General features: G+C 30.0%; 1 protein-coding gene and 1 long non-coding RNA gene across 2 annotated transcripts in view; both read left to right on the forward strand.

The window, feature by feature from the left end:
* The window catches only part of LOC123302952 (oxysterol-binding protein-related protein 1-like), a 148,140-nt gene that overhangs the window by 79,143 nt on the left and 42,550 nt on the right, over nt 1-26,447 (forward strand). The gene's annotated exons all lie outside the window — the stretch shown is intronic.
* Nucleotides 9,424-25,640, forward strand: LOC123302450. Its single transcript, XR_006535531.1, has 3 exons — nt 9,424-9,533; nt 22,734-22,736; nt 25,630-25,640. It is a non-coding gene; the product is annotated as an uncharacterized LOC123302450 (long non-coding RNA).

Below are 26,447 nucleotides of genomic sequence, written 5' to 3' on the forward strand. Positions count from 1 at the left end.
AAATAAATTCTGTTTTAAAATTTTCATATCTCGGTCAGCTTTGGAATTTGAACGTCAAAAAAAAAATTGTGCACGAAAATTTATGTAAATACTTCAGGAAAATCATAATAAACAACTGTGGAAAAAATCAACGATGCTTTTTTTTTTCTTTTTAACTCAGTCAATTATTTGTTTTCATTATACCATGTATATATGAAATATACCATAGTATATTAAGTTCAGTCCCAAGTTTGTAACGCTTAAAAATATTGATGCTACGAAAAAAATTTTGGTATAGGTGTTTATAGAATCACCTAAGTTGTCGTCCGTCTGTGAACACGATAACTCAAAAACGAAAAAAGATATCGAGCTGAAATTTTTACAGCGCACTCAGAACGTTTACTTTTTTATTAACGTATTACTATTTCTCGCCGAAAATCCGCAATTTTTTTCAAACGTCTATCTAAAGGCACTTAGGTTTTAAGACGATTATATAGGTACTATTAATGTCGAAATCCATCGAGCCTCTTGGAAGATACGAAGTAATAAACAATATACAACCAAACAAATTAACGTACAAGATACGCGCGAAAAATTTGACAGTCAATATAAATGAAATTTTTAAGCCTGTCAAAATTATAAAACAATGTTTCGAAAAGCAATGCAGTTATCGAAAAATTTTATTCTTCAATCTTCGTCTAGATTGATGAAGTTATAACAAAATTCATCATCGAAGTTACAATTAAGATAAAAATACTATCAACTCCAAATCTATCCTGCTCGTACATCCCTTATATAGTTGGAGAAGTTTCTTTCTTCTTTTATTTCAAGTGAAAATGATTAAAAACTTTCAAAATATGTCGTTTTTTGAGATTTCTCCGTAAGAGCAATGTATGAATACTCGAACTTTAACATTGAATAATAAATTAATACACTGGGGATCCCCCTGAAACTTTGATAATTGATTTAGATGTAATTCAAACACATATCAAACTAATGAAAACAAACAATTGATTGAATTACTTGTTTAAATATCCTGTATAGAAAGTGTTAAATATCAATTATTATTTTTTTTTACAAATTAGAAGAGTTCTCAAAATTGACACAATTACGACAGTTTTGGAGAAAATGAACACGAAAGTTTTGTAATAATTTGCACCCTCACGGTGTCGTTTACGAAAAAATGTTTCAAACAAAAATTGTTTATTTTTTTTATTTAAACTTTTGTTCTATATCTAACGGTTTACAAGATGAGTCCTACGGGCTCAAGACTCAATTGACCAATGTTGGTCATTTATGAACTCGAAAACCTTAACACGCTATAAAAATTTCAGCTTGATATCTCTTTTCGTTTTTGAGCTATGGTGCTCATCGACGGACGGACAACCGGAAATATACCAAAATTTTGTTCTTAGCATCAATATTTTTAAGCGTTACAAACTTGGGAATAAAATTAGTATTCCTTGATATATATAATATATATACTTGGAGTTATTCCGAATTATTCTTGGCCTTAATTTTTAACGAAAAATTCCAGAACGAACAGGATAGGCCACTTAAAAATTAAGGCTTGATTATATATATATACATGGTATAAAAATAAAGTGGCCTAACCATTTTTCGCGGCTTCCAAAAATTAAATATTTATTGGTATTATTTTTTTGTGTTTTTCTAAAAAACCACACATAAGCCATATATCAAAAACTGAAGCTGATAGATGAAGACGATTTTTATTTTTAGAGTCAGGATGCTATATGTTTACATAAAAGCTAATTAACCGTCTGGAAAAAAATGTATTTAAGAGTTTTGGTAGTCAAAAATATCAAATTTTTAACTTTATTTTTCGATTTATAAAACGCTTGTTTTTTGCGTTTTATCAAACATTAAACCGATTGTAGTGTTTTATTTCTGATAATAATAAAAGATTACTTTTTTTTGAAAAGAATTATATTTTTCCACTTAAAATCCGGTTCAAAAAATTTGCATACCTAGCACACATTATAAACACTCTGTAATAACTTTCCATCCATCCATTTACATTATATTCATATTCACCAATAAACATTGATGTATTCGCATGCGCATTACACATATCTGATTCCTTGTGTATTTTAACGATCTCCTCCACTTTGACAAGGGTTTGTGTATTTGATTTCAATAATGTACGTTTCAATTTTACAGTGTTCGTTGATTAAATCACAAGTGACTTCACTGTTATAAACCAATAAAAAACGTGTTGTGTTTTGAAAAAAATTATTTTTTTTAATAAAAAAAAATGTAAACGTTTTAAACAAAAAATAATTTAAAAAATTTAAGAAAATGAAAGTATTTATTTAATCAATAGGGTAAAACTGTAAAATATGTTACTGGATATTTGTAGGGTACGTCGCTAAAATATAATCTACTTAATGTTTTTCTCAATTTTCATTTTATTTTTTTCCTTTAATTATCATTTCCCCTCAAAGCATATTTAGTGTGCCTTTTCAAATTAAATTGCTATAGTTTCTCATTTACAAATCAAATAGATGTTTTTCTTAGATGTCATTTTATCATAATTAAAACTCTACAAAAATTATCCGCCCTAAATGTACATTTTTTTTTGTAACAAACGATAATTGTTAAATGTTTTAATTATTATTTTAGCTAGGCAACTTTCATAACATACTTAAAAATGTGTTTGCGTATATTTGTCACATAAATATGCAACAGTTTTTATTTAACCTTTTTTTTTCTGTTTTATCTCCCAAAAATCTGTGTATTCGTAATATTTTTGTTATAACCTTAAATAAGGATTTATTTGTTTTTATGTTTCTCTTCGTTTTTTCGTATGCTTTGTCAAAATTTCTTGGAAAATCTGCTACAAAGCAAAATTGCAATTTTTAGAGATTATAAACTCTGTTATTACTTATTTCTGAGCTAAAATATTTTGAAAATTAAATTTAGGGATCTATTTTTTTAGTTTCCAAAAATTATTCTGAATATTTTTTAAATGATTCAAATCCTGGAGATATGATTATTGTTTCTTGAGTAAATGTCTGAGGATAGATTTTTATAAAATTTGAAGAGATTAGACGAAAATTAAGACTAAAATATTTTCGAGACCTTGAAACTTGAAATGGGATTTGGAAGTTATTTTCGATAATTTTATAGTTTGGAAATTATGGTTTGTTTCCCTTAAAACATTTTTAAAAAGTTAAACCAAACATAAATCAAAGTTGAATATATTTGAGGCTATAACTTTCTTCTTAAGGATGTATGAGTATAACAACAATGTTTGATTTAAAGGCTTGAAATTTTTAAAAGGTAGACTTTTACTCATTGAACATTAAAATTTAGAATTTCAGCTTAAGTATCCAAGCAAATTTTAAGAAGAACATCATTGAAAATTCATTTAAAATGCATTGATTGCTCTTATGGAGAAATTTCAAAAAACGACATATTTTGAAAGTTTTTCATAATTTTCACTTTTGAAAATTTCACGGATGAAAACAAATTAAAATAAAAAGGTTTTTAATAGAAAGTAAACGTATTAGCAATGACAAAAAACAAAAAAACCAAATTTCTCCATCCATATAAGGGATGTACGAGCAGGCTAGATTTAAGGTTCGAATTATTTTTATCTTATTTTCAACTTTGACGATGTATTTTGTTATAACTTCATGAATGTAGACGAAAAATAAGAATAAAATTTTTCAATATCTTCCTTGGTTTTCGAAATATCAAAAGATAAATGATTAAACAAAATTTTCGATATTTTGAAAACTACTACAGATAACGAAAAATTGTATTCTTACTTTTCGTCTCATTATCTTCAATTTATTGCATAGTTCTCTATCAAAATCTTAAAATATATATTTTATCACCTCCGTGCAGAAAGTGTCAACTTTCGTTCCACTGTGCAAAACAAAACTGCCGCTTTCTACCTCCGCGGGGGAGAAAATAGTATACACACCACGGGAGCAAGTAAAGAATGTCTCAAATCTCATGTTTGTCACCCACGGGGCTCAACTCGGACGACAATGAACATGAGATTTGAGACATTCTTCACTTTTGCTCCCTAGATGTTTAATATACTATTTTTTTATTTGTTTCCTGAAATGACTTGATCATTCACGCTCATACATCCTTAATTCTTGAAAAGAATAACATTTTGTATGAAATCATTTTAGCTAAATAGTGTATTTCTTGAGAATGAACTAAAATTTTATTTTTAACCATAGATATCCCGAAAACTTAGCGAGGTTTTGTTCGAGTTCTATAGTAATCCTTTGTCAAAAATGCCTACATGAAACTGTAATCGTCCATGGATTTCATCTATGAAGTAGTCATAATATATTTAAAAGCATAACCTTGGAAAGAAATTATCTATTTATCGCTGAAGAAGTCTAATTTATAGATGAAATACGTTTTTTCAAAATTAACCCGATACTAGCTAAAATCAAATCCGTTTTTTGCCAATTATTTTCTCAACTTGTATGACTCATAGAAAATCCGTTCGGAGTGAAAATTATAGATTTTAATGTTTTTTTTTTTGTAAATTCTCGTTTTCTTTTCATGGTTTTATCATTTATTTACGAGTTTCATAAATATGCAAAGGTTTTAATTATGCATTTCTCAACGATGAAAATGTTTTTTTAAATGCTACAGCAATTTGCTTTGTTCTGATCATGCAGGACTTTTCCGAAGCACCTATTTTTGCATTTTCGCATAATATTCGTAAATCTAGGCGGCGGCGGATTTTCTGCGAGTCCCACATTCCGAGAAAATAAATAATGAAAATCGCGCTAAATAGTGCATTTCTTAAGAATGAAAATTCTTGAAAATGAACAAAAAAGCGGTAGATGGTATCTTTAAAAAATGGTAAATTCGGTAAAAATGTCCTAGGCACTGCTAATTAAATTATAATTTTTGCCGAATTTAAAAATTCATAATTCGCAAAATTAATGCTATAAAAGTACACAAATTTTTTAAAATTAAGGGGTAACGAGCGTCAAGCCAAGTTTAGACTTGTGGTTGAAATTTATTGTACCTTATTTTTAACTTTGATGATGAATTTTGTTTTTACTTCATGAATGTACGAAAAATAAGAATACAATTTTTCGATATTTGCTTTGGTTTTCGAAATATCGATATTTGCCTTGGTAAGCTAAATAATTACACAAAATTTTCGATATTTTGAAAATTACTCCAGATATCGGAAAATTGCATTCTTACTTTTCGTTTCATATTCTTAAGTTATAATATAATTCACCATCAAAAATTAAAAAAAAATGTTTTTGTATCCACACTATTTTGTGTTCACACTACCGTGTTCATACATTCTTAATTAGTCGGGCACAACGAGTTTTTTTTTTTTCCAATAATTTATCAAGATTTTATCTTTAAATATATTGTTTTTCAATTCCTACCAACTAGTTTTGGAGAAGTCTATGAAAACATTTCATTCATCTACCGTTTTACCATAAAACCAATGTTAAATATGCCTACTTTTGAAGTCATTTATTTATTTAAATAATCGGGCAACACCCTTCCCCCTAAAATTTTCAGAATTGATTTAGACTTAGTCCAACTTCATAAAAAAAAATGAAGCCTTTTATCTAAAATTGCCCTGGAAATCGTACATGCTTAAATTAAAAATGTACGTCGAAGTGCGAAAGTCAGTGGCTTAGCATGATTCATTCTTCAGTATTATAAAACCGCCGCCTAAATAATAAAAAACGATATATTACGAGACAAAAAAATCGATGTAATGATCGAAATACGGTACATATACCGTTTTAAGGGAAAACCTCCGTGCTGCAAATATTTCAAAAATTAGATATTTTATTTTGTTTAAAAAAAAAATATATAGATTTGCAAATATACTCGTTTGAAAATATAAGCGTTTAAAAAACTGTATCGTTAAAAAAAAACTGATTATATGTATACATATAGTTGTTTTGTGCATTATTAGCTTATTGCAAGCTTTATAGGTTAAACGGTTCAGTTGATATACATGTTTAATTATTAAGGAGGTTCGGTGTTTTAGTTACGAATTTAACTCATATTGTCGAATTCTTAGTTCAAATTCATTAAAATATTTTTCATTAATTGGTCAAGGCTAAGCTATTTCTTTCAAGTTTTTCTGAATAGATTAATTATAATGAAATTTGGAATGTGATTCTGATGTGCTTTTGTTATTTAAAATATAAAGTTTTTTAGCCGGCATATTCGTTTCTCTTCTTTGAGGTAATTCCCCCCTCTTGACCGGACCACGTGGTTTAGAAATGCTTCTATATCAGATAGGCTTGGAATGATGCTATTCACTATAGAGCTTCTATTTTTCATAGTTTCCGAGAAAACCTCTGGAAACTAAATAACACAATTTAGTGCCCTGAGGTGTTCAGAGATTTTCTTTGAACTATAAGAAAAGAAAATTGAAATTTGGAAGGAGAAGTGGTGAAAAGGGGGTCGTTTTCGGAAGAAAGCTCTGGAAACTTTTATGCGTACGCCAAACGACGAACAGAATGTTTTTGCGTTTTCGAAATCTTTATCCTTTGAAACATAAAATCCAAAATTTGGAGGGGGGCTAAAAATTATTTTCTCTTAATCGTTTACTATACAATTTAATTTATTTATTCTTTTTAAGCAATACAAACATTTATACAGAACATGTCGTAAGAAAGGGAGAGGAAAAATGAAAAAACGGAGAAGGTATGGCCGGTTTAGTTAGGAACTATCTCAGTAGAAAAAAATCAGATTGCCCTTGAATTATTTCATCTTTAAAATTTTGACTTTTCGGAAATTTTGCCACCCTTAAAATTGTGCCGCCCTAGGCAATTGCCTCACGTGCTTAAATTTATTCAACAATAACTTCGATGTATCATTTTTTGGAAAAATTGAAGTAAATAAAATTTATAAATGATATCTTGACTCCGTAAACATGTTAAATAATTTTTAAAAAAATTTACAATTCTAAATATTAAAAAGTTTTAAATTATTTATGGAAATTCCCTTGACAGTTGATCTATCTGATGAAGGGTAGCATACTGATTCTCCTTAATAAAATATATGTGTTTGTATAGTAAACTACATGCAATAGTTAACAATATCACTTCAGGGCTTATAAATATTGCAAACTTAATTATTATATTCGAGCCATTAGAGAAGCTATATTATAGTGCTCTGATGAAAACTTTATATCGTTATTAATAACGAAATTATTTACCTTTACCGGAAATTTAATTTTATAGTTGACCTTTATTTTTTAAATACTGGGTGATCAAAACTATTGTATACAACTAGGACTGCCAATTCTCCGAATTCGGACTACAGTCTCTGGTTTTTGATGCGTTACTCTGGTCTCCGGTTATTCCCGCACTGACGCTTTTGCATTACTTTGTAAACGTAGCCATTCAATTTATCTTAAAACAAGTGAAAAAAAAAACAATTGACTGAGTTAGTTGTTGAAATACCATGTATAGACAGTGTTGATTACTCTATCACATTACACATATACCTATGCATGTCACACATACATAACTGATATTCTCATATAATACATACTATACAATTTGCGCTTAATTTGCGCCCTCACGGGTAAACGAAAAAATATTTCAAACAAAAGTTGTTTATTTTTTTATAACGAACATTTTTTACATTTAAACTTTTGTTTTATCTCTAACGGCTTACAAGATGGGTCCTACGGGCCCAAGACCCAATTGACCTATTTTGCTCATATACGAATTCGACCTCACTGTTTACGTCCTCAGCACGCTATAAAAATTTCAGCTTGATATCTATTTTCGTTTTTGAGTAATCTTGATGACAGTCGGACAGACAGACAGATGACAGACGACAGACAGGCTGATAGACAGACAGACAGACAGACAGACAGACAACCGGAAATGAACTAATTAGGTGATTTTATGAACACCTTTACCAAAATTTTGTTTGTAACATTAATATTTTTAAGCGTTCCAAACTTGGGACTAAACTTAATATACCTTGGTATATTTCATATACATGGGTATAATTATAACCTCAAAAAATAAAAAACACAGACATAAACAATCAAATGACGCCATAACAACAATATGGCAAAACAATTACATGGTCTACTAAATATGTAATATATATCAAGGTATACTAAGTTTAATCCCAAGTTGGTAACGCTTAAAAATATTGATGATACAAATAAAATTTTGGTATAGTATGTTTATAAAATCACCTAATTAGTCCATTTCCGATAACGAAAAAACGAAAAAAGATTTCAAGTTGAAAATTTTAAAGCGTGCTAAGGTCGTAAAAGTGAGGCTAAGTTCGTAAATGAGCAATATATGTCAATTGGGTCTTGGGTCCGTAGAAATATTGTGCACATAAGTCCTCAACTATTGGATTGAAAAAAGTATACGAGGCACTTTCGACTTAAAATACACTCTTAAGCTATTTCCATCGAGTGACGGGACACCCTATATATATAAGCGAAATATCACTTACTGACTAACTGACTGACTAATCACGGCATCTGTAAAACTATACACACGATTGGCTTTATTGAAATATTTGAATACATAACACTATTAAATTATTATCAATTTGTTCAGTTTTTACATTCCATAGTACACTAGTTACGTAACTAGTGTACTATGGAATGTAAAAACTGGACAAATTGATAATTTAATAGTGTTATGCATTCAAATATTTCAATAAACTTGAAATAATTTTGAGTAAGACCAAAATAATAAAAAAATTAAAAATTCGAATTTTGCCATGAAAATCGTTATATGGATATAAAAAAATTCTAAACAACTTTTTCTAATAGTTTTGTTGTTGTTGATATCTTTAAACATCTCTGACGCTATAGGCAAAATATTAAGAATCGGTCTTATTTTGCCAATTTTAAGAAGGCTGAATTTTAAGTACAGATTTCGATTAAGCATCTTAAAAAATGTGACCCATCACCCTGCATGACGTGCAAAATTTCAAATCGATTTTCCTATAAATAACGAAAATATGAAGGTACCCTCATCTTAAATGCGACACACTATATAATAAATGAAACCCGTCTAATTTCAAAGTCAACAAAACAAAATTTGATCCACGCATCCCGTTTTTAAGAGGGGTATATAAGAAAGTGATACTTCTACCATACATATGTAGGACAGAACATATTCCCGTTAGAGTTAATTATTTGTCAGTATTAGAGTTTGAAATGGAGGGCGTGTTCCGTAATATTCACCAGTATACTGACCAGTACTGATGACGTCAAAACCGACTCCATACTGGTGAATCGTTCCCAAATATACTGGCCAGTGCGTGAATATTTACTCTTAAATATATATGCTTATTGTATTCGTCAATTACAAGTAAGTCTTTTTCAGACGCCATTATTACTTTTTAATGAACAATAAATAAATTTCTTTTACATACATCAGGTGAAGATATGTACATTGTCATGCCCGTTTTACCAGTACAATATGACGTAGTATACCAGTACAATATGGCTCTAATTTCTGACGTCATGAGCACTGACCAATATACTGGTGAATATTACGGAACACACCCGAAATAAAGTTCCCTTAAACTATTAAAATTGTAAAACCGTTCAATAAATTTTGTAATAGTTCCTACATTTCTTTTTTTTTCTTTTTTTTTTTTTGTTTAATTTGAATAAATTATGTAAAATATTGTTTTTTTAAAACAATTTTATAAAAAATAATTTGCACAAAATTTAAATATTTTTTACGAATCAAGTGGAAATATGGGTTTTTTTTTTGTTCGAAAGTTAGGGTTGATAACTCAAAACATTCTTGAAACTGCGGTTTAAAATAATTTAAAGGTATTTCTAACTATGTGAGATTAAAAATAGTTTTTCACGTAAAGAGTTCATACTCTTTAGAAGACATATTTGAACTTTTTATATTTCGCGTACCATGTATATGAAATATACCAAGGTATATTAAGTTTAGTCCCAAGTTTGTAACGCTTAAAAATATTGATGCTACGAAAAAAATTTTGTTATAGGTGTTCATAGAATTATCTAATTAGTCCATTTTCGGTTGTCCGTCCGTCTGTGAACACGATAATTCAAAAGCGAAAAAAGATATCAAGCTGAAATTTTTACAGCGCACTCAGAACGTAAAAAATGAGGTCGAGTTCGTAAATGAACAACATAGGTCAATTTGGTCTTGTGTCCGTAGGACCCATTTTGTAAACCATTAGAGATAGAACAAAAGTTTAAATGTTCCCTATCAAAAAATAAACAACTTTTGTTTGAAAAATTTTTTTGTAAACATCACTGTTTACTCACGAGGGCACACATAAGATGCAAATTTTATAGTATGTATTAATATGGGATTTATCAGTTATGTGTGTGTGACATGTATAGGTATATGTGTAATGTGATTTGTTTATCCTTTTTTCGTAATCTAAACGATAAATTACATCCTTTTTAGGCTCAAAAATTTTGTTTATAGCATAAATATTTTTTAGCGTTACAAACTTGGGACTAAACTTAGTATACCTTGGTATATTTCAATTGCATGGTATAATAATTTATGTAAGAGCAATGTTAAAAATGCATACTTTTTAAGTCATTTATTTAATTGAGTAATTGGGCAAACCCCCCACCCCCACCCTCCAATTTTCAGAATTGATTTAGACTTAGTCCAATTTCATATTTAAAAAAAGCTCATGTTTTTAATCCCAAATTGCCCTAGCGCTCGTACATCCTTAACGTACTTACAATAATACAAATAATATTTAGAGACTAAACTTTTTCTTTTTCTGTCCATTTTTGAACATTTTTAGTTCGCGTTACAGAAGGTAACTTTGCTAACAAAATTATATATCCTTACTTTCTTTACTAATATTATAAATGCGAAAGTAACTCTGTCTGTCTGTAAGTTACGCAATCGTACCTAAACTACTGAACCGCTGTAAATGAATTTTGGTACAGAGATAATCTAAACCCTGAGAAAGTTCATAAACTGCTTTTTGGACGATCGGATATTTTTAAATAAACCGAAGTCTGATATCGAATAAAAGGGCATGATGTCTACATTAAAAAACTGCAAGCTACATGGAGTCAGTTCAGCAGTATAAAATTATTCAGTAAATTTCATAAAATTTACTAAATAATATCTTGCTCTAAAATAAGGGTTCCGCAATAATCTTTGTACTTAAAATTGAAGTTGCCCAGCAAAGCGAATAGTTTACAGCTACTATTATTACCTATATATTCGTTGTAGTGTTGACAGTTCTACTGTACTAATACAACTACTGTTTTGAGAACTATATTTTTTCTCTTTTTAAGATATCGTGTTCTCTTTTCCTCTGATAGAAATACCTTAATAGCCGTTCTTACTAATGCTTCAACTTTCTTGTGCGTATATTTAACACTTCCTGTGACAGTAGCAGCAAGCGAAAGGTCTTTTTCAAAATAAAAATAAAATATTTACGATCAATCATGACCCAAGATATGTTGATGAATTTGGCCATAAAAACTATTGAATCGAAATTGGATTTCAAAACAGATGATATCATAAAAAACCTTACCAACTGAAAAGCCAGAAAAATTGAATTCGATATTAGCAAAAAATGCCTTACTTTATTTTAGAGTATGCATTTAAAAAAAAAAAAAGAACTTTACAAGTAAATTTTAGACAAGAGGGGCGCAAAGTGTTTTTAGCTCCCCGACGCCAAATACGGTTAGAACGGCCCTGTTCTAAACGATTTGATAGATATTGATAAATTGTGTTTTTGGTTTCACCTTAATCGTGTAAGCGCTATGCGATTAAATTTTTTTTTTAATGTCTACTAAAATAAGCGAATTCTTATTTAATACTAAATTCATCTTAGACCTTGATAAATTCTGCTGAATATTAAGAATATTATCTTTAGTCATTTTAAAAGTTGTGATATGATAAAATTTACATTCATATTTTAAAATACTTCAATATGTTTGGATACAGATATTGTTGGATTTAAAATAAACAAATAAATAAAATTAATTACCTAATTAGCAAATAATTTTTATGTTATATATAAAATTCTCGTGTCACGGTGTTTGTGGTTAAACTCCTCCGAAACGGCTTGTCCGATTCTCATGAAATTTTGTGTGCATATTGGGTAGGTCTGAGAATCGGACAAAATCTATTTTTCATCCCCCTAAATGTTAAGGGTAATCCACCCCTAATTTTTTTTTTTTTAATTTCTAGATAAATTTTTATTTTTTTATTTTTTTATGATACAGCATTAGAAAATACACACAACTCTGAATTTTCAACCCTATACGATCAACCCCTATTTTTCCATCGCGATTTTTATTCTTAATAATTTCCTTCAATTATGATTTTTTTCTCAATTCAATTTGATCTTCTGTCTTCGCGCTTCGATAATCGATCAACTATCAATCTATCAGTTATCCCTGCTAGATGTTTACCGTTGTGACCTCTCATCCAGCAAACATCACGGAGTAGGGATGAGAACGAAGTCGGTCTCCTGTCTTACTCACTATACAGTTTTCGGCCATTTATTTTTTATGCTTAGATAGCTATCAATAATTGAAATTTAAAATATATTCGTTACTTTAATAAACACTTATATCCTAAATAAAGCATACTTTTATTGTTTATAACTCTTTCGATTGTAAGTACATCCCCGAACACTTGTAGTAGATAGTTTTTTTTATTGAACTAAAAAAATGTTTCTTAGAAATAATATACATGGCAAAACAACGTTTGCCGGTTCAGCTAGTAGAATATAATTTATGAATTCATTAGAGCTCATCAAAATACACTAAACAAACAAAAATGTGACAATATTTGTTTAGAAAATTAAAATTCAATAATCTTTTTTCTTAGAATTAAGACATTATTCTGGTCTAGAAATTTGAAGAAATCGATATATGTATATTTTTTTTTTGCATTTTTTTAAATGTCTCTTAAGTTCTATATACATTTTTCAATGGCGTGAAATCATAATTTGATTGGCGGGAAACCTTATAATTTTTTAAGACTCGTCTGAAATATTAATTGGTGGAAAAAAATATTTATAAAGAAAAGCGGTTTTCCAGATAAGAATAGTTTAAGTTATTAGTTTAAGAATTTCAAGCATTGTGATTATACCCTTTACTCTATCGATTTCAAATTTGGATATGTTATAGGTACTCATATTTTAACGTGGTTACTTTTATTTTTCAAAAATCCTGTTAATTTTCACAATTTTCATTGTTGACACGTAGGTACATTTTCGTATTCCACTATACCTGGAGGTGAACACTGAAAATTGGGAAAATTAACAGGATTTCGAAAAATTAAAGTAACCAGGGCAGGTTGAATATGAGTACCGAATCGATAAAGTTAAGGGTATACTCGAAATAATTGAACCTTGGATTTAAATTTTAATTTTTAGATTTTTTAAAAATCCAAAAAAGTCAACAAAAAAAGAGTTCAAAACAAAATTTTTTAATTATATTTTTAAAATGTCAATAAATATGAAATGAAAAAATGGCTACAAAAATGTTTTTCATTTTTTTATAATCTTAATTTGAAAAATACAATTTAGGCTTCTGGATCAGAACACACCCTTAAGGTGTGAATACACCCTCGTCAGTAAATTTTTATGGAAGCCAGTGAAAAATCTTTGCTTGAGCGTACTTAATAAAGTCATATACATGCAAACTTGTGCTTTTTCTATTTAATTGGGTGGGACAGTACCCTATTTCCTAACACATCATTCACGTTGCTTTACATTAAAAAAAACTATCGTATTTTATATTATGAATAATTCGCATTTTTCGATTCTGACATTTTTTACCTAGCGTAACCGTTTTCGACATATAAGCATTTGAATAAAATAAAATGCGGGTTTTCTCCGAAATCTCTTTATTGAGGAAAATAAAGATTATTTTGTGTTTCCGGACAAAAATTTTATTTGAAATTAACTAGATGTTATATTTGGGAAGATTTTAAGTATTTTTTAACTCGTGACTATTTTTACCAAACCTCCCGTTTTCGATACTAAAACGTTTAAAAAAAAAACAAACAAAAAAAAAAAAAAAATTTGTCGAAAATTGGTTATTGACGAAAATAATGATTATTTTGTTATTCCAATCAAAAATTTGATGTGAAAACTATATGGCTTTTTATATTGAGCAATTTTAAACACTTTTTGATATTTTTTTAACTTTTTCTCGCCGATTTATATATAAGCGTTTGAAAAAAAAGATTGGTTTTGCCAAAATATGTTATTAACGTAAAATAAAGATTATTTGTGATTTTGGCCAAAAATTTGATCTGAAAACCATATGACATTATTTTTTGGACAATTATAAAGATTTTTGGCTCTTGATATTTTTTACCTTACCTCATCGTTTCGTTTTCGATAAGCGCTTAAAAAGAACGCGTCTTTAACCATTACTTTCGGCTATACATGAAAAAAGTATATTTTTATACCATGTATATAAAATATACCAAGGTATACTAAGTTTAATCCCAAGTTTGTAACACTTAAAAATATTGATGCTATGAACATAATTTTGGTATAAGTGTTCATAAAATCATTTAATTAGTCTATTTGTCTGTCTGTCTGTCGTCTGTCATCACGATTACTCAAAAACGAAAAGAGATATCAAGTTGAAATTTTTATAGCGTGCTTAGAACGTAAAAAGTGAGGTCGAGTTTGTAAATGAGCAACATAGACCAATTGGCTCTTGAACCCGTAGGACCCATTTTAAACCGTTAGAGACAGAACAAAAGTTTAAATGTAAAAAATGTTCCTTATAAAAAAATAAACAACTGTTTGAAACATTTTTTCGTCAACGTCACTGTTTACCCGTAAGAGTGTTATTAAAAAAAAATTTTTGTTTGAAACATTTTTTTTTGTAAACATCACTCTTTACCTGTTAGAGTACATATTATGCGCAAATTGTAGTATTATATGGGTAAATCAGTTATATATGTGTGAAATCAGTGCCGGATTTACCTCTGACGGGGCCCCAAGCAACCTCAGGTTTTTGGTGCCCTCATTGTAAAATACCCCACCCCCGATATTTCAAAATAACGAATAACTAGTTAATTTTGTGTAAGAGACGATGATGCTTTTAGAATTACAGCTGTTCAGACGAAGACACAAATACGAGCGACCGAAGCGCCAACTATACGCGGGAAATACAGATTTAAACTAATTTCAAATCGTTTGGGGACAATGAATGATATTGTTCACATGGATTTTTTCTTTTTTTTTAAATTTTCCATTTTTTGGGGCCCCTGTCCAAGCGGGGCCCCAAGCAATTGCTTCCTTTGTGCTTCCCGGTAAATCTGCCACTGTGTGACATGCATGTATGTGTAATGTGACAGACAGTAATCAACACTGTCTATACATGGTACTTCAACAATTAACTCAGTCAATTGTTTGTTTTCACTTGTTAACTATTTTATTTTATTTTTTCAAACGCTTATATATCGAAAACGTTGAGGTAAGGTAATATCAAGAGTCAAAAAGTGTTAAGAATTGTACAAAATAAAAAGTTATATAGTTTTCACATGAAATTTCTGACCAGATCCGCAAAATAAGGTTATTTTTGTCATAAACAAATTTTCGACCAAAAAATGTCTTTATTTTATTTTAAACTCTTACATATCTAAAGTAACATGTGAGGTTTCATGAAAATTGTCAAAATATTTATAATCGTCCAATATATATCTAATAGATTTTAAATAAAATTTTAGAACTCAAAATAATCTTTATTTTCTACAATAAAGAGTTTTCGTCAAAAATCCGCACTTTATTTTTTTTTTTTAAATGCTTATATTTCGAAACGGTGAGGTTAGATAAAAAATGTCATGGATCAAAAAATGCTGGGAATTATTTATGATATAAAATACAATAGCTTCTTTAATGTTAAGTAAAGAGAATGTGGTGCTCGGAGGTTGGGTACTTTAAGCACAAACGATATACAACCTTTTGAGACGAATTTTTTTAAAAACCGATACGAAGGAAAGTAATTTTACATTTTTTATAGGCAATTTCCTGATATACAAATTTGATTACGGCTATTTTTTACGAAAACAGTGATCGTTAACGAAATATTCGCGAAAAATCGTATTTTGTGACTTATGACCTCGGATAACTTTTGTAGCGACATTCGCATCGATGGAGTCTTTTAGAATTTTTCTTGGAATCACAAATAGAAAGTTCATGCAAAAATTCAGCTTTCCCGAAATTATTCCAAAGTTCGGTCTTTATTTATTCTTTATTCCCTGGATTATTCATAATCTAGGTTTTAAAGAATCAGTTCAAATAAATACAAACCTCAAATGATCTAGTTTTATATTAATCCAATCATCTTAGGGTTTCACCTCGTAATCTAACGGAATAAGAAGAATTTTTGAGCAAACCTTTATTTGGATAGTAAAAATGTTGTCTCAAAAGTCACGCGTGCGTCACCTTCAATATTCAAAGTCAAAGCCCACGAAAATCAGTTTTTAGTGAATATCTCGTTTCTCCAGCCTTCGAATTGTATGACTTTATTTACTGTAGAACATTTGTAGAGGATAAAATTTTCTATAAATTTTGTTTGTTTTGTTTTTTTTTTGTTTTTTTTTTGAATGCTGAATCGCTTTTGAAATAAAGGTCGCAGAAGATGGAACGCTCATCTTAACGTACTTCAGTGCTGGATCAATATTTATAAAGGTATGAAATAATTATCTAATACTAATTAACGAATAATTCAGGAAAAACCCGCATAATAGACTGGAATTCACGATTAATCCTGTCTATTATACGGATTTTTCATTTATTATTGATTAAATACTACTTAAATAATTATTTAATACCATATTTATAAAAATTGGCGGAGCACTGAAGTACGTTGGACTGAGTCCTCAATCCTCTGCGCTTTCTATTTAAAAACCGGTTCAACGTACAAAAAATTCAGACAAAATTTGTAGAAAATTTATCCTCTACAACTTTTATATTGAATATTAATACGATTAAAGGAAAAAGAAACGAGATATTCAGAAAAAACTGATTTTCGCGACCTTTGACCTTGAATATCTAAAGACCACGCGCGGAAGTATATGAATTTTGAGTCAACATTTGTACTATCAAAGTAAAGGTTTGTACAAAAATCCAGTTTATTCCGTTAGATTCCGAGGTGGACCACTTTTTTTTGACTAAGATGATCGGGCTATATATGGTTGATAACTTTTCTAGTTAGTTGTATCAAGCTAATTTAATTTCATGACAGGTTTAGAACGTTCACATCTTAGAATAAGGTCAGCTATCGATTTTCACGAAAATTAACGTTCTATATAAAATTTCTAATATACCATTGTGATCCGAAATAGTGTATATTTGTCAAATTTTTTAAACATTTATATAATATGAAAGTCCGGTTTTCATGCGTACCGAGCCCAAAAAAGGGAAAGGGATGCAAAACAGTAATTTTTGGCTTAATTAATTCAACAGTAGTTTGGCATAAGCAAACGCCAACGTTATTTTGGCGTCAACCTTAGTAGCTCAGTTGGTTGAAGCGTAACCAATTCCGTTCGTGGTATGCCAAGGGTAACGGGTTCAATTCCCGCCGCCACGACAGTGAAGGAGGTCTACTCAGCCTCTCAAAATAATTGAGGATAACTGATAAATGAAATTGGTCGGAAAAAGATGGTAAAAAACATATATGATATCACAATGGACTCTATAGTGTGTTCTTTGCAGACAATCGATATAACTTAACCTAACCTTGGCATAAACAATAATCATACTAATAATAATCATAATAAAAATAGAAAGGAGGGGTACCACAAATGAGTCCCTAGCACCTAGACCCTCGATGCCCTCGAAAACAAGACCTCTCCGGGTAAGAAGTGCTATTCGAAGCAGGTGAAGTTATATGATTTTATCGAGGCCAAGCGGCACACGGTAAGCCCACAGCTTCTCCACCGGTTTTGCTTCCAATATTGATGGATCGAGATGGAACCTAACGCCCTGCAGGTTTCTGTAGGTACAAATGACTTGTATGGAGGTTTCATCGTCCATTATAGAGACCCTCGTTCTCCGTACTGATCAGCAGTGATACCCAAGATATGAAGGTGATCGTTCAATCGATAGGGTCCTGTCAAGAGTCCCTTCACCCTTTTTAAATGTGCTCTAGTAAGTTTCACGCGCACACAGTCGAATGGCTTAGTTGTAATCAAGCAGTAAATAAGTTGAGCTTGTCGTAGTCAATCCTTAATTCAGTAAATTACAAAGCAACTTGCTGTGGGACCAACAGGCTCAGGTGAAAGGTGTATTTGAGATGAGTCTCCTAGTGCCAACGAGCCCGATACTTCATTCCTTAAAAAGCCTGAGTAGCCCGGTACTCAGATCAGTTTCACTGTGTTATTCAGTGCCAGTTCCTCGAAAAGAGTAGGCTGACTATCTGAGAATATGTTGATACGTGCCTTACTGTAACTTTTCGTTTTTCTCTTTCCCTTTGAATGATTTTTGCGCACGGACCTGATCGAGAAAATTTACAACATGCACATGACTTTTGCACGCGATAGTAATCAAGTATGAGAATAGTTTGTTATTATATTAAACGGTTGAACATAATCTAAGAGTTCAGCATCTTTCCGTAGCCAATAACTATGGCTGCATTCAAGTTGTTTATCCATTTTCAAGCACTGAATTTAATTAACGAAATTGTTTGGCTTTTAAAATCTCTCTAAAATTGTTATGAACAATTTTCACAAACAAATCGGAAAATGAAATTTTTGTATAGATTTTTTAGATCATTTAATGAAAAAAAGTATCTTGGGATTTTTTCTTAAAGGTCACCGTTTTCAAGTTGTATAGGTACTGTTTAAAGATAGGGAAAAAGTCAATAGTGGACATTTTTAAGCCTTAATTTTTTATGTTAAAAAAATATCTTATTATATGTATTTTATATAATATGAATATATATTTTAAGTCTCAAGTTTGTAATGATTATAAATATTGATGATACAAACAAAATTTTGTAAAGGTGATAACTCAAAAAAAGGAAATATCGAGTTGAAAGTTTTTAGTCTACTTAGGACTTAAAATGGTTTGTATCCCCCGATTTGTTGTATTTTAAACCGTACGCGATAGAAGAAAAGGTTAAATACAAAAAATGTTCTTTATGAAAAAATAAATAAATTTTGTTAGAAATAATTTTTCGTAACATCATAGTTTTCCCATAAGGGCGCAAACTAGGACAAAATTTTAGTTTGAATGAAAAACCATACGAGATAGAATGTTGACAATTTTTAGGTACCTAGATTCCAAAGACGAGAACAAATTATTATAGAAAATGTGTTAATTACTCTTCGGGATTTTTTCAAGGGATGTTCAAAAATTTTAGGATTTTACTTAAATTCTATTATATAAGGAAAAGTGGTATATAATGATCCTTCAGGGTAAAATGATCCCTCGTTGTTTTAAGTAGACCATTAAAGCCTTCTAGTATATTTATCGACAGATGGTGTCTGCGAGATCAAATTAATCCTTCAACAAAGACTTACGGTGATGTATAAGCTAATTTGTGTTTCGTAGCAAAAATATTAATTTTACTGCTTATGATTTATGGTTAGAGAAATTTCAACATAAAATTCTTTTTTGTTGTATTAGTTTTTGCCGGCTGGCTGTTTTTACTCTCGGATTTTGTTGACTTTTAATAATATTATTTGGTTTTCAAAAATTTTCGAAATAATTTTTTTTCGTTTTTGAGAATATTTCAACAAGATCACTACTTGCAGCTACCTGGTAACTTTCAACTCCTTATCTTTTATAGTTTTGGAGAAAATAGATACGAAAATTTTGTCATAATTAGCGCCCTCTCGGGTAGATAGTGCCGTTTACGAAAAATGTTTCAAATAAAAGTTGTCATTTTTTTACTTGGAACATTTTTAACACTCAAACTTTTATTCTACCTCTAACGGTTTACAAGGTGAACTCACTTTTTACGTCTTGAGCACGCTATAAAAATTTCAGATTGATATCTCGTTTTGTTTTTGAGTTATCGTGCTAACAGGCGGACCGACAGGCAGACGGACAGACAGACAACCGGTCATGAGCTATTTGTGATTTTATGAACAACTATACCTAAATTTTGTTCGTGGCATCAATATTTTTAAGCGTTACAAACTTGGGACTAAACTAAGTATACCTCGGTATATATGACATATATGCAAGGTATAAAAATAGATGCAGCCATGTACATCAATCGACAACTCGAGGTGTACTGTGGCCCCTGGTGTAAACATAACTGTCTATATCTTCAAGTTTTATTCGTCCTTTCATATATAAATTATTCATATAAACATCAATAATTCTACACAAATCATTCGATAATATCGACAATAGTTGTCGACATTCATTCTAACCGGATAAAACTGCCAAAATTGACATGATATTCATGTCAAAATACAACTGAAATTCATTGCCAAACAATATAGTAGGTTTTCCATTTAAAATAATAGAATTTAAAACTTTAATTAAAAATCTTATATAGAATGTTCGATTTACATCTAGGTATATAAATATCACGAGTATGATAGAATACATGCGTTAAGCAATGCATCTAATTAATAGGTATTATAGGTGTTATATGAAATTGCAAAAGTGATTTATATCGTGGCTTATCTGTTGTAGTTCGTCTATTTAACTAAGAAACTCTAACTAATTGAAGCTTCAACACTTGTATATAATACCTCACTTAGATGCTTTGCTTAATGCATGTTTTCTGTCATACTCGTGATATTTATATGCCCAGATCTAAATCGAACATTCTGTATATAAAATGCATGAAGGGTTACTCTATAAGATCTGTACAACGTGTTTCGGCCTATATCTCCGTATAGCTGCACTTCGGGCCAAAAATAGTACAGTCCTAGTAGTTAATTAAATTTCCTATATCGTTTTTATACCATGTATATATGAAATATACATAGTATTATAAGTTTAGTCCCAAGTTTGTAACGCCTAAAAATATTGATGCTACAAAAAAAAAATTGGTATAGGTGTTCATAAAATCACCTAATTAATCCATTTCCGGTTGTCCGTCCGTCCGTCCGTCCGGCCGTCCGTCTGTGGTCACGATTACTCAAAAACGAAAAGAGATATCAAGCTGAAATTTTTACAGCGTGCTTAGGACGTAAAAAGTGAGGTCAAGTTCGTAAATGAGCAACATGGGTCAATTGGGTCATGGGTCCGTAGTACCCATCTTGTAAACCGTTAGAGATAGAATAAAAGTTTAAATGTAAAAAATGTTCCTTACAAAAAAATAAACAACTTTTGTTTGAAACATTTTTTTGTAAACTTCACTGTTTACCCACGAGGGCGTTAATTAGGTACAAATTTTATAGTATGTATTAATATAGGAATATCAAAGTGAATATCTTTTGTTATTTACGTGACGTTAAAAAAACAAACGATTGCGCATCAACACTTGCGCATTATATGAGAATATCAGTTAAATATGTCAGATATGTATGTATGTGAAATGTGACAGAGTTATCAACACTGCCTATACATGGTATTTCAACAATTAACTCAGTCAATTGTTTGTTTTCACTTGTTGTAAACTAATGTTCTTTGTATCACTTATAATTTACGCCTTATGTGATTATTACGATTTATTTATTGACTTTTTGACCGATGTTTCTGCTGACAATTGTTTAAGGTAGGACGACCGTCAAGGCAAGTTTATATACTCGTGGTTGAAATTATTTGTACCTTATTTTCAACTTTGATGAATTTTGTAATAACTTCATGAATGCAGACCAAAAATAAGAATACAATTTTTCGTCTTATATTAGTCAATTTATAACATAATTCACCATCAAAATTGTAAATATATATTTTTTTTTAAATTTGTGTCAGCACTACCTTACTCGTACACCCTTAATTAGTCGGCACAACGGAATTTTTTTATTTTCAATAATTTATTAAGGTATTTCCTTTAATTTAATTAGTTTTTTTTTTTTTAATTTCCACCGACTAGTTTTGGAAAAATCAATGAAAATATATCATCTACATACCATCTACCGTATTCCCAAATGAACAATGTTAACAAACAACAAACTTTTTTTTCTAAAATTAAAATTTTTGAACTTATTACGCGTTTAATGTTGCACTGCTACTACAGATAGTAGAGAATTTTTCTTGCACGAAATAACAGGCTTTTTTTTTTTGAGAAATCCGTTTCGGCCTATATAAGAGTGCACTTTAGGCCAAAAATGATAAAATCGTTTATTGTAATTACAAAATTTTTTATCAAATTAAGTGAGTAAGTTCAATTATTTTACAGTTTTTACAATGTTTAGGTAGTAAATTGGCGTTACTTTGATTAATGAAATAGGACAGTTCAAAATTTGTTCTTAAAAGAACAAATTTGCGATTTTTTGCATTGGCTTCAGAAAATTATCCTAAAAAAAGTATCCATGGTTTAAAGCCCAAAAGGTCAAAATGCGAAAAGTAACCCGAAATATTTTTATTAATAACTTCCTTTATCCACCCCCTCCTTCCATTGGGAGGGTGTGCATAAAGGAATAAATACACAATACCATTTTTTTTGACAATTTAAGCCTTTTTAAGGCTTCTAAGAAGATTTGCTAATCCTGAGTTTATGATCAAATTGATTAAATTTTCACCCTCCCCCCTCTTTTAGCTTACATAAGTAGATCCCCGAAATAAAAAATACCATTTTTTTGCAATTTAAGACTTTTAATGTCGAAAAAGGGAACCCCTCTCTCACCCTATTTAAGTCCGTATTAGAAGACCCCCGAATTAAAAAATACCATTTCTTTTTTAAATTTCACCCTTTTTAAAACATGTAGGGGAGCTTTTTGAGTCGCTGATCTAGAATTGGTGATCAAAATGATTCAATTTTCACACCAACTTCTTTTAACTTATATAAGTAGACGTAAATAAATTAGACCACTAACATGCCTTAAAAAGGATTAAATTTTCAAGAACATGATATATTTTCTTTCGGGAATCTACTTATGTAAGCTAAAAGAGGAAGATGGGGTTACAAATTAAACATTTTGACTGAAAATTCAAGAACAGCGACTTCAAACCCCCCTCTCCTTATACGTCATTAATTAGTTAAAACTAAAAAGTTTCTCTTTAAGCCATATAGACTTTTTTAAGCATAATTTTCAGAAGCCAATTCAAAAAACCGCAAGTCAATACTCCCAGCAAACAATTTTTTCGTAAGAATAAAAAAAATTCGTTTATTGTATTTACTATTAGTCGAATCATTTTAGATGAAAAAAGTACAAAATGAAGAATTTTTATGTACTTCAACCTATCGGGCCAGTTTTTTTTTTAACTGTTCAGGAAGATCCATATATCAAAATCTACATCTTTAACTTTTTGTTGCTAGAAATTTTGACCATTGCTATGGGCCAAATAAGCCCATTATTAGAATCCATTTTTGAAAAAACCACTATCTTTCATTTTATATTTAGATTCTACCTCCAACGCGAAAAAAAATCATTTAAAAAAACGTTAAAAATGGCCATAAGGAGCCATACCTAGGACCCACCTGACCTTTAAATGATATTTGGCGGGCGAAAAATTATGTGTATGTGCTCTAACCACAACTTTTGTCTGAAAACGATTGATTTGACCCCGCTGTACAAAAGCTAAACTCACGAAAACCGAAATTTCCATGTTCAATTCAAATTTCGCGCCATATCTCCTTTTCCCCATCTCGGGCAGCAAAAATTCATGATCAGCGCACAATATTACCCCTTAAGAAAGTACATTCAGCCATTAGCCTTTTTTTTTAAATAGGCTCGTTTTGACTACCAGGAGGCTGGTTTGTTAACTTATTATTAAGAAATAAAAAAAGTTTGCTTGTTTCTTCAGTTTAAGGAGCAGTATAAAATGCTCAAATGCATGAAATACTCGATTTCATAACATCAACAACGACAGAATTTTCATCAGTAAAGATAATAGCAGAATTTTGTAAGTTTATACGGCTTTCGAACAATTTAGCAAATTTATTTTTATCGTTTTTATAAAACGCTGAGGTCGTATTACATTCAGTTAGTGCATGTCAAAACAAAATAAGCTTCTTCCATATTGGTGACGTTTGTTCAAGACTTTTATAAGAATAATATTTATGCTGTTAATAAAACACTCAATATCTTCTGCCTTTACTGATTCAATATGAATTGCCGTATGTATCATTAATGTATCAGCATCGCCTTCTGCTTGACAAGAGAAAATATTATTACATATTTCCTAATTTATTCCTTAACATTTTTATTAATCTACTATAATTTTAGAGTGTAAAAATAACACTGTAAGATTAGAGCTCGTATAGCTAAATTTGCTAAGGCACTTGGCATGAATCCAAGAGGTTCATCGCATGTTCTGATGCGAGTGTATTTTTTTTTTCAATTATCTGTAGTAATAAAAAACAAACATTGCTGTAAATGAAATGCACTATACAGAAGTAGCATAATTTTCAAACAAAATTTGATTATTTTTTTTATAAGGATCACTTTTTTCATTTAAACTTTTGTTCTATCTCTGACGGTTTACAAGATGGTTCTTTCGGATTCAAGACCCAATTTACATATGCTGCTGATTTACGAACTCGACCTCACGTTTTACATCCTAAGCATGCTATAAATATATATCAGCTTGATATCGTCAATCTTTCTTTATATAATTCATAATTTTGTAATGTAAGGGATGAAAGTGCCGTATAATATTATAGCTAAGAATATACAGTAGAACCTCGATAACTTAAACCTCGGTAACATAAAAACCTCTGTTACTTCAAAAAATACTATGTTCCCTTCCCATCAGAGCCCAAAACCTCTATAACTTAAAATACGCAACCTCTATAACTTAAATAAATAATCTCTGTATAGGTCCTCAGTAACTACATAGAAACATGTACATACCTCTATATTAACCTTTACCTAACATAGACCCTTGATAACTTAAAACCTCTATAACTTAAAATATTTTGTGTTTCCCTTGGACTTTAACTTAGCGAGGTTCTACTGTATTACTACTTTACATGAGTGATGATGTAATAATGTCTAACATTTAACTTACAAATAGAATTAATAATGCCTTGTTTCTTTTTTTTCTCGGGGCTTCTTTAACTCTAGTTCCAGCTCTGATTGCAGCTTATACAGGTTTTGTAAAAATTTGAGAAAATTCTTCTACTTCTACTTCTTTTAACATATTTAAAAAAAAAAATTATATTTAAAAAAAGTAAAAAAAAAAAACACACTTATTGCATTAAAAAGTGAATAATAATTTTAATTGTTATGTAAAATACAATGCGTGAGGTGGTCTCTACATTGATTGAATAAAAAACCTGATTTGACAGCTATAGATCACCCCACGCATTAAATTTTACAATTAAAATGACTATCCACCTTTTCTTTCAATAAAGCGTGCTTTTTAATTTTTAATTTATTTTCTTATTTTTTAGTCTCTTTTGTATACAATTGTATACTCTTTGGGTAACAAAGTAGAATATACAAAAAATATTCTGACGTGGATGGGTTTCGACCTTACTACCTGAGTAGCGAGTACCCTAACTTGAACCATACAATTCTTGACAGTATTGTTAACAACGCCGGGCCAAGGGTGGTACGGGCGTTTCAAGCCCCAGGTTGCAAGGAGCGCCAAAATGCTAAATGCGAAAACCAATTTCGCATTTTAAGTGGTGATTATTGAAATACTTGATTTTGGGATAGATTCGGCGCTCATTGTTAATATTTAAAAATACTAAAAGTAAAGTAAAAAAGATAATTGATATAAGCGTGTTAAAAATTGAAAACCTTCAACTTATCGTTGAGAAAATGCTTTTTTCGGTATTTAACTAGCTGAATTCCTAATTTGCTCGGTCTAATAAACATATAGCTTACTGGTACAACGACTATAATACAAGTCGAATACCTATTGTTTAAATAAATTACTATCATATGAATTGATAACTATTATATCCAATAACTAATTAAACAAACAAAAAAAATAACAGGATAATTTTTATTTCGTTAAAAATACACAAAATTTTAAGGAGTGTAACTTTTTTTATCTTTGGAGGCTCATTTTAAGAGCAAAGAAGTCAATTTAAAGACACCGCTTCTTCAATTTACTCTAAGACTAGAAAATTTTGTCGTGAAAATTCGAGATGATTTGTAGAAGGAAAAGTTCTCTTTTATGAAAACTGTCATGGTCTTTTAAAAGTCCTATTTTTCTCTTCCAATGTGCGTTTCATAGTCATACGTATTTTTGTTGTCAAGTTATGAGAAATTTTGTGAGAGGGGATTAAATATGCCCTAAAATTCAAGTACCTATCTCGAAATATATGGGTCAAGGGTCAAGAAATATATCCGAAATTATTTTAAAATACCAAAAAAAATTAAAGACAATTAATTTAAAAAACGAAAAATTCTCTAAAATCGAATTGAAAAGTTGTATATCTTTTTAAAGTTTTG

This window comes from Chrysoperla carnea, chromosome X (genome assembly GCF_905475395.1).
Source record: "Chrysoperla carnea chromosome X, inChrCarn1.1, whole genome shotgun sequence".
NCBI classification, from domain to species: domain Eukaryota; kingdom Metazoa; phylum Arthropoda; class Insecta; order Neuroptera; family Chrysopidae; genus Chrysoperla; species Chrysoperla carnea.